This window comes from Triticum urartu, chromosome 1A, assembly GCF_056163025.1.
Source record: "Triticum urartu cultivar PI428250 chromosome 1A, HENAU_Tu73, whole genome shotgun sequence".
In the NCBI taxonomy this organism is placed as follows: Eukaryota; Viridiplantae; Streptophyta; class Magnoliopsida; order Poales; family Poaceae; genus Triticum; species Triticum urartu.
In genome coordinates, this window is record NC_141873.1 from 374,402,348 (window position 1) to 374,415,965 (window position 13,618).

Sequence of the window (13,618 nt, forward strand, 5' to 3'; positions counted from 1 at the left end):
AAAGGCCATAAAAAAAGAGAGAAGGCCCAAAAAAAGAAAAAAAAGAAAAAAAAGAGAGAAAAAGAGAGAAGGGACAATGTTACTATCCTTTACCACACTTGTGCTTCAAAGTAGCGTGGTAATCTTCATGATAAAGAGTCTCTTGTTTTGTCACTTTCATATACTAGTGGGAATTTTCATTATAGAACTTGGCTTGTATATTCCAACAATGGGCCTCCTCAAGTGCCCTAGGTCTTCGTGAGCAAGCAAGTTGGATGCACACCCACTTAGTTTCTTTTGTTCAGCTTTCATACATTTATAGCTCTAGTGCATCCGTTGCATGACAATCCCTACTCCTTGCATTAACATCAATCGGTGGGCATCTCCATAGCCCATTGATTAGCCTCATTGATGTGAGACTTTCTCCTTTTTGTCTTCTCCACATAACCCCCCTCATTATATTCTATTCCACCCATAGTGCTATGTCCATGGCTCGCGCTCATATATTGCGTGAAAGTTTATAGGTTTGAGATTACTAAAGTATGAAACAATTGCTTGGCTTGTCATCGGGGTTGTGCATGATGAGAGCATTCTTGTGTGACGAAAATGAAGCATGACTAAACTATATCATTTTGTAGGGATGAACTTTCTTTGGCCATGTTATTTTGAGAAGGCATAATTGCTTTGTTAGTATGCTTGAAGTATTATTATTTTTTTGTCAATATGAACGTTTGTCTTGAATCTTTCAGATCTGAATATTCATAACACAATTAAGAAGAATTACATTAAAATTATGCCAAGTAGCACTCCGCATTAAAAATTCCGTTTTTATCATTTACCTACTCGAGGACGAGCAGGAATTAAGCTTGGGGATGCTTGATACGTCTCCAACGTATCTATAATTTTTGATTACTCCATGTTATATTATCTACTGTTTTGGACATTATTGGGCTTTATTATCCCCTTTTATAGTATTTTTGGGACTAACCTATTAACCGGAGGCCCAGCCCAGAATTGTTGTTTTTTTGCCTGTTTTAGGGTTTCGAAGAAAAGGAATATCAAACGGAGTCCAAACGGAATGAAACCTTCGGGAACATGATTTTCTCAACGAACAAGACCCAGGAGACTTGGACCCTACGTCAAGATACAAAAGAGGAGGCCACGAGGTAGGGGGCGCGCCTACCTCCCCAGGCGCGCCCTCCACCCTCGCGGTCCCCCTGTTGCTCCACCGACGTACTCCTTCCTCCTATATATACCTACGTACCCCAAAACGATCAGATACGGAGCCAAAACCCTAATTCCATCGCCGCAACTTTCTGTATCCACGAGATCCCATCTTGGGGCCTGTTCCGGAGCTCCGCCGGAAGGGGCATCGATCACGGAGGGCTTCTACTTCACCACCATAGCCCCTCTGACGAAGTGTGAGTAGTTCACCTCAGACCTACGGGTCCATAGTTATTAGCTAGATGGCTTCTTCTCTCTTTTTGGATCTCAATACAATGTTCTCCCCCTCTCTTGTGGAGATCTATTCGATGTAATCTTCTTTTTGCGGTGTGTTTGTTGAGACCGATGAATTGTGGGTTTATGATCAAGTCTATCTATGAACAATATTTGAATCTTCTCTGAATTCTTTTATGTATGATTGGTTATCTTTGCAAGTCTCTTCGAATTATCAGTTTGGTTTGGCCTACTAGATTGATCTTTCTTGCAATGGGAGAAGTGCTCAGCTTTGGGTTCAATCTTGCGGTGTCCTTTCCCAGTGACAGTAGGGGCAGCAAGGCACATATTGTATTGTTGCCATCGAGGATAACAAGATGGGGTTTTCATATTGCATGAGTTTATCCCTCTACATCATGTCATCTTGCTTAAGGCGTTACTCTGTTTTCATTAACTTAATACTCCAGATGCATGCTGGATAGTGGTCGATGAGTGGAGTAATAGTACTAGATGCAGGCAGGAGTCGGTCTACTTGTCTCGGACGTGATGCCTATATACATGATCATACCTAGATATTCTCATAACTATGCTCAATTCTGTCAATTGCTCAACAGTAATTTGTTCACCCATCGTAGAATACTTATACTCTCAAGAGAAGCCACTAGTGAAACCTATGGCCCCCGGGTCTATCTTCATCATATCAATCTCTTAATACTTAGTTATTTCCTTTGATTTTTTACTTTCCTTTTATTTTACTTTGCATCTTTATCACAAAAATACCAAAAATATTATCTTATCATATCTATCAGATCTCACTCTCGTAAGTGGTCGTGTAGGGATTGACAACCCCTTATCGTATTGGTTGCGAGGATTTATTTGTTTTGTGCGGGTGTGAGGGACTCGCGCGTAGCCTCCTACTGGATTGATACCTTTGTTCTCAAAAACTGAGGGAAATACTTACGCTACTTTGCTGCATCATCCCTTCCTCTTCGGGGAAAACCAACGCTGTGCTCAAGAGGTAGCAACGTCCACTCCAAGTCCTCTAGATCACGTTTGTTCCAAAAATCACGTTCCTGAAGGTTTCATTTCGTTTGGACTACGTTTGATATTCCTTTTCTGCGAAACACTAAAATAGGCAAAAAAATTAGCAATTTGGGCTGGGTCTCCGGTTAATAGGTTAGTCCCAAAAATAATATAAAAGTGTATAACAAAGCCTAATAAACATCCAAAACACAATATAACATAGCATGGAATAATAAAAAATTATAGATACGTGGGAGACGTATCATAATGTTACTGTCTACAAAGCTCAACTTGCTGCAAAACGTTTTCGACAAGTTCAAGGAGTTGACTACGATGAGACCTTCTCACCCATAGTGATGCTTAAGTCTGTCCAATCATGTTAGCAATTGCCGCATTTTATGATTATGAAATTTGGCAAATGGATGTCAAAACTGCATTCCTTAATGGATTTCTTAAAGAAGAGTTGTATATGATGCAACCAGAAGGTTTTGTCGATCCTGAAGGTGCTAACAAAGTGTGCAAGCTCTAGCGATCTATTTATGGACTGGCGTAAGCATCTCGGAGTTGGAATATACGCTTTGATAGTGTTATCAAAGCATATGGTTTTTTATAGACTTTTGGAGAAGTATGTATTTACAAGAAAGTGAGTGGGAGCTCTGTAGCATTTCTAATATTATATGTGGATGACATTATTGATTGGAAATAATACATAATTTCTGGATAACATAAAAGGATATTTGAATAAGAATTTTTCAATGAAAGACCTTGGTGAAGCTGCTTATATATTGGGCATCAATATCTATAGAGATAGATCAAGACACTTAATCGGACTTTCACAAATCACATACCTTGGTAAAGTTTTGAAGAAGTTCAAAATGGATCAGTCAAAGAAAGGTTTCTTGCCTTTGTTACAAGCTATGAAGTTGAGTCAGACTTAATGCCCGACGACTGCAGAAGATAGAGATAAAATGAAAGTCATTCCCTATGCCTCAGCCATAGGTTCTATCATGTATGCAATGTTGTGTAGCAGACCTGATGTGTGCCTTGCTATAAGTTTAGTAGGGAGGTACCAAAGTAATCCAGGAGTGGATCACTGGACAGTGGTCAAGAATATCCTGAAATAAGTGAAAAGTGAAGGAAATATGCCCTAGAGGCAATAATAAAGTTATTATTTATTTCCTTGTATCATGATAAATGTTTATTATTCATGCTAAAATTGTATTAACCGGAAACATAATACATGTGTGAATACATACACAAACAGAGTGTCACTAGTATGCCTCTACTTGACTAGCTCGTTGATCAAAGATGATTATGTTTCCTAACCATAGACATGAGTTGTTATTTGGTTAACGGGATCACATCATTAGGAGAATGATGTGATTGACTTGACCCATTCCATTAGCTTAGCACTTGATCGTTTAGTTTGTTGCTATTGCTTTCTTCATAACTTATATATATATATATATATATTCCTATGACTATGAGATTATGCAACTCCCATTTACCGGAGGAACACTTTGTGTGCTACCAAACGTCACAACGTAACTGGGTGATTATAAAGGTGCTCTACAGGTGTCTCCGAAGGTATTTGTTGGGTTGGTGTATTTCGAGATTAGGATTTGTCACTCCGATTGTCGGGGAGGTATCTCTGGGCCCTCTCGGTAATACACATCACTCAAGCCTTGCAAGCATTGCAACTAATAAGTTAGTTGCGGGATGATGTATTACGGAACGAGTAAAGAGACTTGCTGGTAACGAGATTGAACTAGGTATTGAGATACCGACGATCGAATCTCGGGCAAGTACATACCAATGACAAAGGGAACAACGTATATTGTTATGCGGTCTGACCGATAAAGATCTTCGTAGAATATGTAGGAGCCAATATGAGCATCCAGGTTTCGCCATTGATTATTGACTGGAGACGTGTCTCGGTCATGTCTACATAGTTCTCGAACCCGTAGGGTCCGCACGCTTAAAGTTCGGTGACGATCGTAATTAGGGTTTTTGTGTTTTGATGTACCGAAGGTTGTTCGGTGTCCCGGATGTGATCACGGACATGACGAGGAGTCTCAAAATGGTCGAGACATAAAGATTGATATATTGGAAGCCTATATTTGGATATCGGAAACGTTCCGGGTGAAATCGGGATTTTACCGGAGTACCGGGGGGTTACCGGAACCCCCCCGGGGGTTATTGGGCCTACATGGGCCCTAAGGCAGAAGATGAGGGCCGACTAGGGCAGGCCGCGCGCCCCCTCCCCCCTAGTCCGAATAGGACAAGGAAGGGGGGGCGGCGCCCCCTCCCCCCTAGTCCGAATAGGACAAGGAAGGGGGGGCGGCGCCCCCCTTTCCTCTTTCTCCCTTCCCCCTTCCTTTTCCAACAAGGCAAGAGGGGGGAGTCCTACTCCTGGTGGGAGTAGGACTCCTCCAGGCGCACCCCTTGGGCCAGACGCACCTCCCCCCCTCCTTTATATACGGGGGCAAGGGGGCACCCTATGACACACAAGTTGATCTTCGTGATCGTTCCTTAGCCGTGTGCGGTGCCCCCTTCCACCATATTCCACCTCGGTCATATCGTAGCGGTGCTTAGGCGAAGCCCTGCGTCGGTAGAACATCATCACCGTCATTTGCTGACAAAGATCTCCCTCAACACTTTGCTGGATCGGAGCTCGAGGGATGTCACCGAGTTGAACGTGTGCAGAACTCGAAGGTGCCGTACGTTCGGTACTTGGATCGGTCGGATCGGGAAGACGTACGACTACTTCCTCTACGTTGTGTCAACGCTTCCGTTGCCGGTCTACGAGGGTACGTAGACAACACTCTCCCCTCTCGTTGCTATGCATCACCATGATCTTGCGTGTGCGTAGGAATTTTTTTGAAATTACTATGTTCCCCAACAAAAAGGACTAAGGATATGTTTCTCATTTATGGAGGTGAGAAAGAGCTTGTCGTAAATGGTTACATCGATGCAATCTTTGACACTGATCCGGATGACTCAAAGTTGCAAACCGTACACGCATTTATATTGAATGGTGGAGCTATAAGTTGGTGCAGTGCCAAGTAGAGCGTTGTGGCGGGATCTACGTGTGAAGAGGAGTACATAGCTGCTTCGGAAGAAGCAAATGAAGGGGTCTGTATGAAGAAGTTCATATCCGATCTAGGTGTAATACCTAGTGCATCGGGTTCAATGAAAATCTTTTGTGACAATACTGGAGCAATTGCCTTAGCGAAGGAATACAGATTTCACAAGAGAACCAAACACATCAAGAGACACTTCAATTCCATCCGTGATCATGTCAAGGAGGGAGACATAGAGATTTGCAAAATACATATAGATCTGAATGTTGCAGACCCATTGACTAAGCCTCTTCCACGAGCAAAACATGATCAACACCAAGACTCCATGGGCGTTAGAATCATTACTATGTAATCTAGATTATTGACTCTAGTGCAAGTGGGAGACTGAAGGAAATATGCCCTAGAGGCAATAATAAAGTTGTTATTTATATTTCCTTATATCATGATAAATGTTTATTATTCATGCTAGAATTGTATTAATCGGAAACTTAATACATATGTGAATACATAGACAAAACAGAGTGTCCCTAGTATGCCTCTACTTGACTAGCTCGTTTGTAGTGACCCGATCCCAATGGATCAAAGTCTCTGTGCTTAAGTGTCATCCCTGGATCGTATGCTGACACACACAGTACTCAAGGATTTATAATAGAGGTAAATCACATGTATAGAGTAACATAAATACTATTACCTCAATCCCTTTAGGAGAAGTAACAACAAAGTTGTGGAGTCCTAACAACACCAACGACAAAGTTGAGTGTAGACATCGTAACCCTATCATATCACTTACTCGTCGTCAGAATCCTGCAACATGAGACGTTGCAGCCATATAGGTCAGTATGTTGAATATACTGGCAATTTCGCACCATAGAGTAATAACGAGAATTGTCTATCTCTATATGCATATTTGGCTGGTGGAGGCTCTAAGTTTAAATTTTGCATAAAGCTAATTTTTCCCTACAACAAAGGAATAAATTTTATTTACTACTAAGTTAAATTACCCATATTGAGAATGTAACCCGACCCCAACTCAATCCCAAAATAATATTAATAACCCAATAGATTCATTAAGTAAAGTGAGGAGATCAAACAATAATTCAAGTACCAGATACTCAAAATGTCCATAACCGGGGACATGGCTAACCATGATTAGTTTATACACTCTGCAGAGGTTTGCGCACTTTTCCCACAAGACTCGATCTCCTCCATTGTATTTCTCGCACTGCATGATGTTTGAGAAACAGATGATCGAGACACAGTCTTTTCGAAGAGGTCCCCTTAACCGATAGATAGGCCGGTACACCTACAATCCCCTACATATGCTAGCCCATCATGGAAAGGATTCCCACAACTTACTCAACTATGCCAGAGCCCATAATGGCATGTGGATACACACAGAAGTTCCTAGCATGAATAATCTTATGATCCCTTTGAGCCTGGGTGGAATTCCATAGGATGATCACACGGGTACCCCGGGATCTCCTAGGACAACACTGGATTCCCCAGGTGCCCACAACCAATCCACCCAGATGTGTATTAAAGTAGCCACCTTAAGTTTCTGTTAGTTAAATATAACTCGTCACATCTTTCATGAATCTCTCATACCAATCCACATCTACGAGCATAGCAAAACAGTATGAGCATATAGTATAATCCCAGGGTTGATAAAAGACAATAGGTTCCTACCTCAACAACTACTTCCCACACCCACATGTTATCAAATCCTACTCATGCAAAGTTTGAGGGTTGAAACTAATGCGTAAAAACTGGGGAATAAAGGGATATGATCAAAGTGTAACTTGCCTTGCTGACGATCGGAAAACCCTAGATTTTCGTAGTAGCAAGCCTCGCACTCCAGAAACTCTTTTTTTAATAAATTTCGCCGCGAAGAAAATTCAGAATGCAAAAATCATGGATGCATATGATAACCTAATGATTAACATCCAAATTGAAAATTGGGATGTTACAAACCTACCCTCCCTAAGATGAATCTCGCCCTCGAGATTCGGGTTGGCTAGCAAAAAGGTGTGGGTGGTCTTTCCGTAGGTCCTCTTCTTGCTCCCAGGTGGCTTCTTCCTCGGTATGGTGGCTCCACTAAACTTTGCAAAACTTGATAACCTTGCTGCGTGTAACTCGGTTGGCAAACTCGAGAATCTTGACGGTTTTCTCCTCGTAAGTTAGGTCACTCTCCAACTGAATTGCTTCCAGGGGCACTGTATCTCTCTGAGGAATATCGGCCATCTCTGCATGGCACTTCTTCAACTGGGAAACGTGAAACACATCATGAACTCCTGACAAACCTTCGTGTAACTCCAACTTGTAGGCAACTTCACCCATACATTCCAAAACTCTATATGGTCCTACAAATCTTGGGGCTAACTTTCCTTTGACTCCAAATCGTTTAACTCCTCGAAGTGGTGACACACAGAGATATGCTCTGTCTTCGACTTCATAGGCTACCTCCTTGTGTTTAGTGTCAGCATAACTTTTCTGCCTAGACTGAGCTACCTTCAGTCTATCACGAATCAACTTAACCTTCTCTTCAGACTCTCTGATTAAATATGGTCCGAACAATTGTCAGTCTCCAACTTCATCCCACATCAATGGTGTCCGGCACCTCCTTCCATACAAAGCTTCAAAAGGGGCCATCTTCAAACTAGCCTGGTAGCTATTGTTATATGAGAACTTTGCGTAAGGAAAATTATCGTCCCAACTAGATCCATAATCTAGCGCACAAGCTCTTAACATGTCCTCCAGAATCTGATTGACTCTCTCGGTCTGTCCATCTATCTGCGGATGAAAGGTTGTACTAAACTCTAGTCTGGTACCCAAAGTCTGATGCAACTGATTATAAAACTTTGAGGTAAACTGTGTTCCTCTATCTGATACGATTATCCTTGGAACTCCATGCAGACATACGATCCTGGTCATATATATATATATATATATATATATATATATATATATATATATCTTGGCCAACTTCGCGCTCGTATAAGTGGTTTTCACGGGGATAAAGTGAGCCACTTTGGTCAAGCGATCAACTACTACCCAGATGGAGTCATATCCTGATCATGTCCTGGGTAATCCGGTGATGAAATCCATGCCAAGCTTATCCCACTTCCATTCAGGTATCGGCAAAGGCTGAAGTAATCATGTCGGCTTCTGGTGCTCTGCCTTAACTCTCTGACATACATCACATACAGCTACATACTCGGGAATATCCTTCTTCATACCTATCCACCAGAAATGTTGCTTCAAATCCAAATACATCTTGGTGTTTCCTGGGTGAATCAAGTACGGCGAGTCATGAGCTTCCTGAAGTATTAACTTCCTGATCTCTGGGTCATTGTGCACATAAATACGATCCTCAAACCATAAACTTTCGTGTTCATCCTCACAAAAACCTTTGGCCTTTCCTTTATTCATCTTCTCCTTTATCTCCGCAATCTCCTTATCAGTTTTGTGGGCTTCTCGAATCTTTCCCAACAACGTGGACTGAACTTCCAATGCTGCAACAAAACCTCTCGGAACTATCTCCATTCGAAGTTCTCTGGGATCGTGGGCTAACTCCTGAGGTAATCCTCCGGTTACGAGAGTATTAATATAACTCTTGCGGCTCAAAGCGTCCACTACAACATTGGCCTTTCCTGGATGATAATGCAGCTTCATATCATCATCCTTTATGTGCTCCAACCATCTCCTCTGCCTCAGATTCAACTCCTTCTGCGTAAAAATGTACTTCAAACTCTTATGATCCGTGTATACATCACAACGGTTTCCAATAAGAAAATGTCTCTAGGTCTTGAGCGCATGTACTACGACTGCTAACTCCAAATCATGTGTGGCATAATTCAACTCATGAGGTCGAAGCTGATGTGAGGGATATGAAACAACTCTTCTATCTTGCATAAGTACGCCTCCAAGTCCCTGGCGAGAAGCGTCGCAATATACTTGGAAATCCTTGCGTATATCCAGAAGAATTAGCACTAGGGCTGTAACTAAACATTTCTTCAACTCCTGAAAACTGACCTCACATTCCTTGGTCCATTTAAACTCGGTGTCCTTCTTCAATAACTCCGTCATGGGCTTCGCGATCTTGGAAAATTTCTTGATAAATCTCCGGTAATATCCTGTGAGTCCAAGTAAACTGGGTATCTCTCCAACTAAGGTGGGTGCCAACCACTCAGTGACAGACTGAACCTTGGAAGGGTCTACTGCTATACCTTCTCCTGATATAACATGTCCAAGAAATCCAACTTCCTTCAACCAAAACTCACATTTGCTGAGCTTGGCATATAGCTGATGTTCCCTGAGCTTCTCGAGAACCAAGCGCAAATTTTCCTTGTGTTCTTCTTCATCCTTTGAGTATACCAATATATCATCAATGAACACCACAACAAACTTATCCAAGAACTCCATGAACACCTTATTCATCATACTCATAAAGTAGGCAGGGGCGTTAGTCTAACCAAAAGACATGACAATGTACTCATATAGCCCGTACCTTGTGGTAAAACTGTCTTAGGTATATCCTGTTCTCGGATCTTCAGCTGCTGGTATCCTGATCGAAGATCGATCTTGGAGAATACTTTAGCTTCTTGCAGCTGGTCAAACAAATCATTGATCATTGGTAGTGGGTATTTGTTCTTGATAGTCACCTCATTCAGTGAACGATAATCAACAACCATTCTCAAAGATCCATCCTTCGTCTCAACTAAAAGCACTGGGGTCCCCACGGTGATGAACTTGGTTGAATATAACCTTTCTCCAATAACTCCTTAATATGTTTCTTAATTTCCTCCAGATCATTTGCGGGCATCCGATACGGTCTCTTTGATATTGGTCCGGTGCCTGGTAATAGCTCTATCAAAAACTCTATGTCTTGATCTGGTGGCATGCCTGGTAGTTCCTCCGGGAATATGTTGGGATAATCCTTCACAACTGGCACTTCCTCCTGAACAACTCTCGGAAGTGAATTTACTTTGAGTCCTCCTTGGCGCATGCCTAGACACATACTTGATCCTTTTCCCCTCTGGGGTGGTGAGAAGAATTGACTTACTAGCGCAATCGATGTTTCCCCCATACATCGATAGCCAATCCATGCCTAGCATCACATCCAATCCTTGTGATTCCAGAATAATGAGGTCAGAGGGGAAAACATGCCAACCTATGGTCAATGGCAACTGAAAAAATCCTCGGCTAGCCATATGATCCGCTCCTGGTGAGCTTACTAACATAGGTGTCTTAAGGGCTACGGTGGCGGTGGGTTGTACTGGGTGAGCTCCGGTGGGAAGGCGAATGTGGGGTCACGTCTCGGAGGCATCTGATGGGTTTAGGGGGTGAGAATAGAATAGAGTGAGGTCTAAAGAGATAGTTCACTACCCATATGCACATGAGACTAACATATTCATTCCACACCACTCAATATCAAACAAGATTCAAACAATCGATCTAAGCTACCGTTACAAAATCCCGCTGACTATTACTATATACATGGAAGAACTTCTAATGGCGATAGGGTGGTCGACTAGAAATTTTGACCGGTGGAAGACTCCATAATATTTGCTCTAGCTTCGTCTTCATAATCGTCATCGCTATCGGGCTCGGAGTCTGTCGTCTAGTATGATGTAATCTTCTGAACGAATGTCCACTCCAGGTTCGGGATCCCCCATGAATATTCCTAGCTTCTTCTTCCGATCTTCATTCTTCTCCCGTAGTACAGCAATTTCCTCTTCATATCCATCACGCGTAGCTTTGAGTTCTTCCTCCAGATCCATGTTCCGGGTCATCACCTTCTTCGTGTCTACCATGTTGGCGCACATCTGGTTCTCGTAGCGTTGAATGTGCTGGTTCAACTCTTGTATGTAGGCTGCAATGGATTTATCCTTCCTGGTGCGAATCATCTCCCATTGCTCATCTCGGCATCCACATATTTGGTAGATGGTGTCCTTAAGATCCTTGTTGTACACCTCTCCTATGCGTACAATGGCGATGTGGGCGGCCATGCTCTTTCCTAAACTCCAGGTTGGTGCATCAAAGGAAAACTCGATGGGCTCGGTAACTGGTGTAAAAGTCCTTCCTAGAACACGAACTTGAATCGTCTAGCGCTCCTCTTCTGGTAATGTGGCGGTGTAGGTTCCGATGAAGCTTGGTATGCCGATGTTCAGGTACCTAGTGACTTCCTTCAAGTGTCGTCCGAAAAGGGTGTCGTCATCCGGTTGAGTGAACTTGTTCCTTGGGTCCGCCATCTATAGAGTAGAAATAGAGAAGAGTTAGAAATGAGTAGAGAAGATTATCATGTGGCTTTTCCTAGTGGCCGCGTCCTACAGTCAGCGTGTGCTCTGATACCATCTTGTAGCGATCCGATCCTGATGGATCGAAGTCTCTGTGCTAAGTGTCATCCTTGGATCGGTATGCTGACACACACAATACTCGAGGATTTATAACAGAGGTAAATCACATGTATAGAGTAACGTAAATAGTATTACCTCAATCCCTTTAGTGAAAGTAACAACAAAGTTGTGGAGTCCCAAATACACCAACGGCAAAGTTGAGTGTAGACATCATAATCCTATCGTATCACTTACTCGTCGTAAGAAACCTGCAACATGAGACGTTGCAGCCATATAGGTCAGTACGTTGAATGTACTGGCAACTTCACAGCATAGAGTAATAATGAGAATTGTCTATCTCTATATGCATATTTGGTTGGTGGAGGCTCTAAGTTTAAATTTTGCATAAAGCTTTTCCTACAACAAAGGAATAAATTTTATTTACTACTAAGTTAAATTACCCATATTGAGAAGGTAACCCCAACTCAATCCCAAAATAATATTAATAACACAATAGATTCATTAAGTAAAGTGATGAGATCAAACAATAATTCAAGTACCAGATACTCAAAATGTCCATAACTGGGGACACGGCTAACCATGATTAGTTTATACACTCTGCAGAGGTTTGCACACTTTTCCCCACAAGACTCGATCTCCTCCATTGTATTTCTCGCACTGCATGATGTTTGAGAAACGGATGATCGAGACACAGTCTTTCCGATAAGGTCCCCTTAACCGATAGGTAGGCCGGTACACCTACAATCCCCTACATCTGCTAGCCCATCATGGAAAGTATTCCCACAACTTACTCAACTATGCCAGAGCCCATAATGGCATGTGGCTGCACACGGAAGTTCCTAGCATGAATAATCTTATGATCCCTTTGAGCCTGGCTGGCATTCCATAGGATGATCACACGGGTACCCCGGGATCTCCCAGGACAACACTGGATTCCCCAGGTGCCCACAACCAATCCTCCCAGATGTGTATTAAAGTAGCCACCTTAAGTTTCCCTTAGTTAAATATAACTCTCACATCTTTCATGAATCTCTCATACGAATCCACGTCTACGAGCAAAGCAAAAAAGTATGAGCATAACGTATAATCCCAGGGTTGATAAAAGACAATAGGTTCCTACCTCAACAACTACTTCCCACACCACATGTTATCAAATCTTACTCATGCAATGTTTGAGGGTTGAAACTAATGCATAAAAATAGGGTAATGAAGGGATATGATCAAAGTGTTACTTGCCTTGCTGACGATCGAAAAACCCTAGAGATTCGTAGTAGCAAGCCTTGCACTCCGGAAACTCTTCTTTTTTTAATAAATTTCGCCGCGAAGAAAATTCAGAATGCAAAAATCATGGATGCATATGATGACCTAATGATTAACATCAAAATTGAAAATAGGGATGTTACATTGTTAATCAAAGATGGTCAAGTTTCCTGACCATAAACATGTGTTGTCATTTAATGAACGGGATCACATCATTAGAGAATGATGTGATGGACAAGACCCATCCATTAGCTTAGCATAATGATAGTTATGTTTCTGTTTCTATTGCTTTCTTCATGACTTATACATATTCCTCTGACTATGAGATTATGCAACTCCCGAATACCGGAGGAACACCTTGTGTGCTATCAAACGTCACAATGTAACTGGGTGATTATTAAGATGCTCTATAGGTGTCTCCGAAGGTGTTTGTTGGGTGGCATAGATCAAGATTAGGATTTGTCACTCCGAGTATCGGAG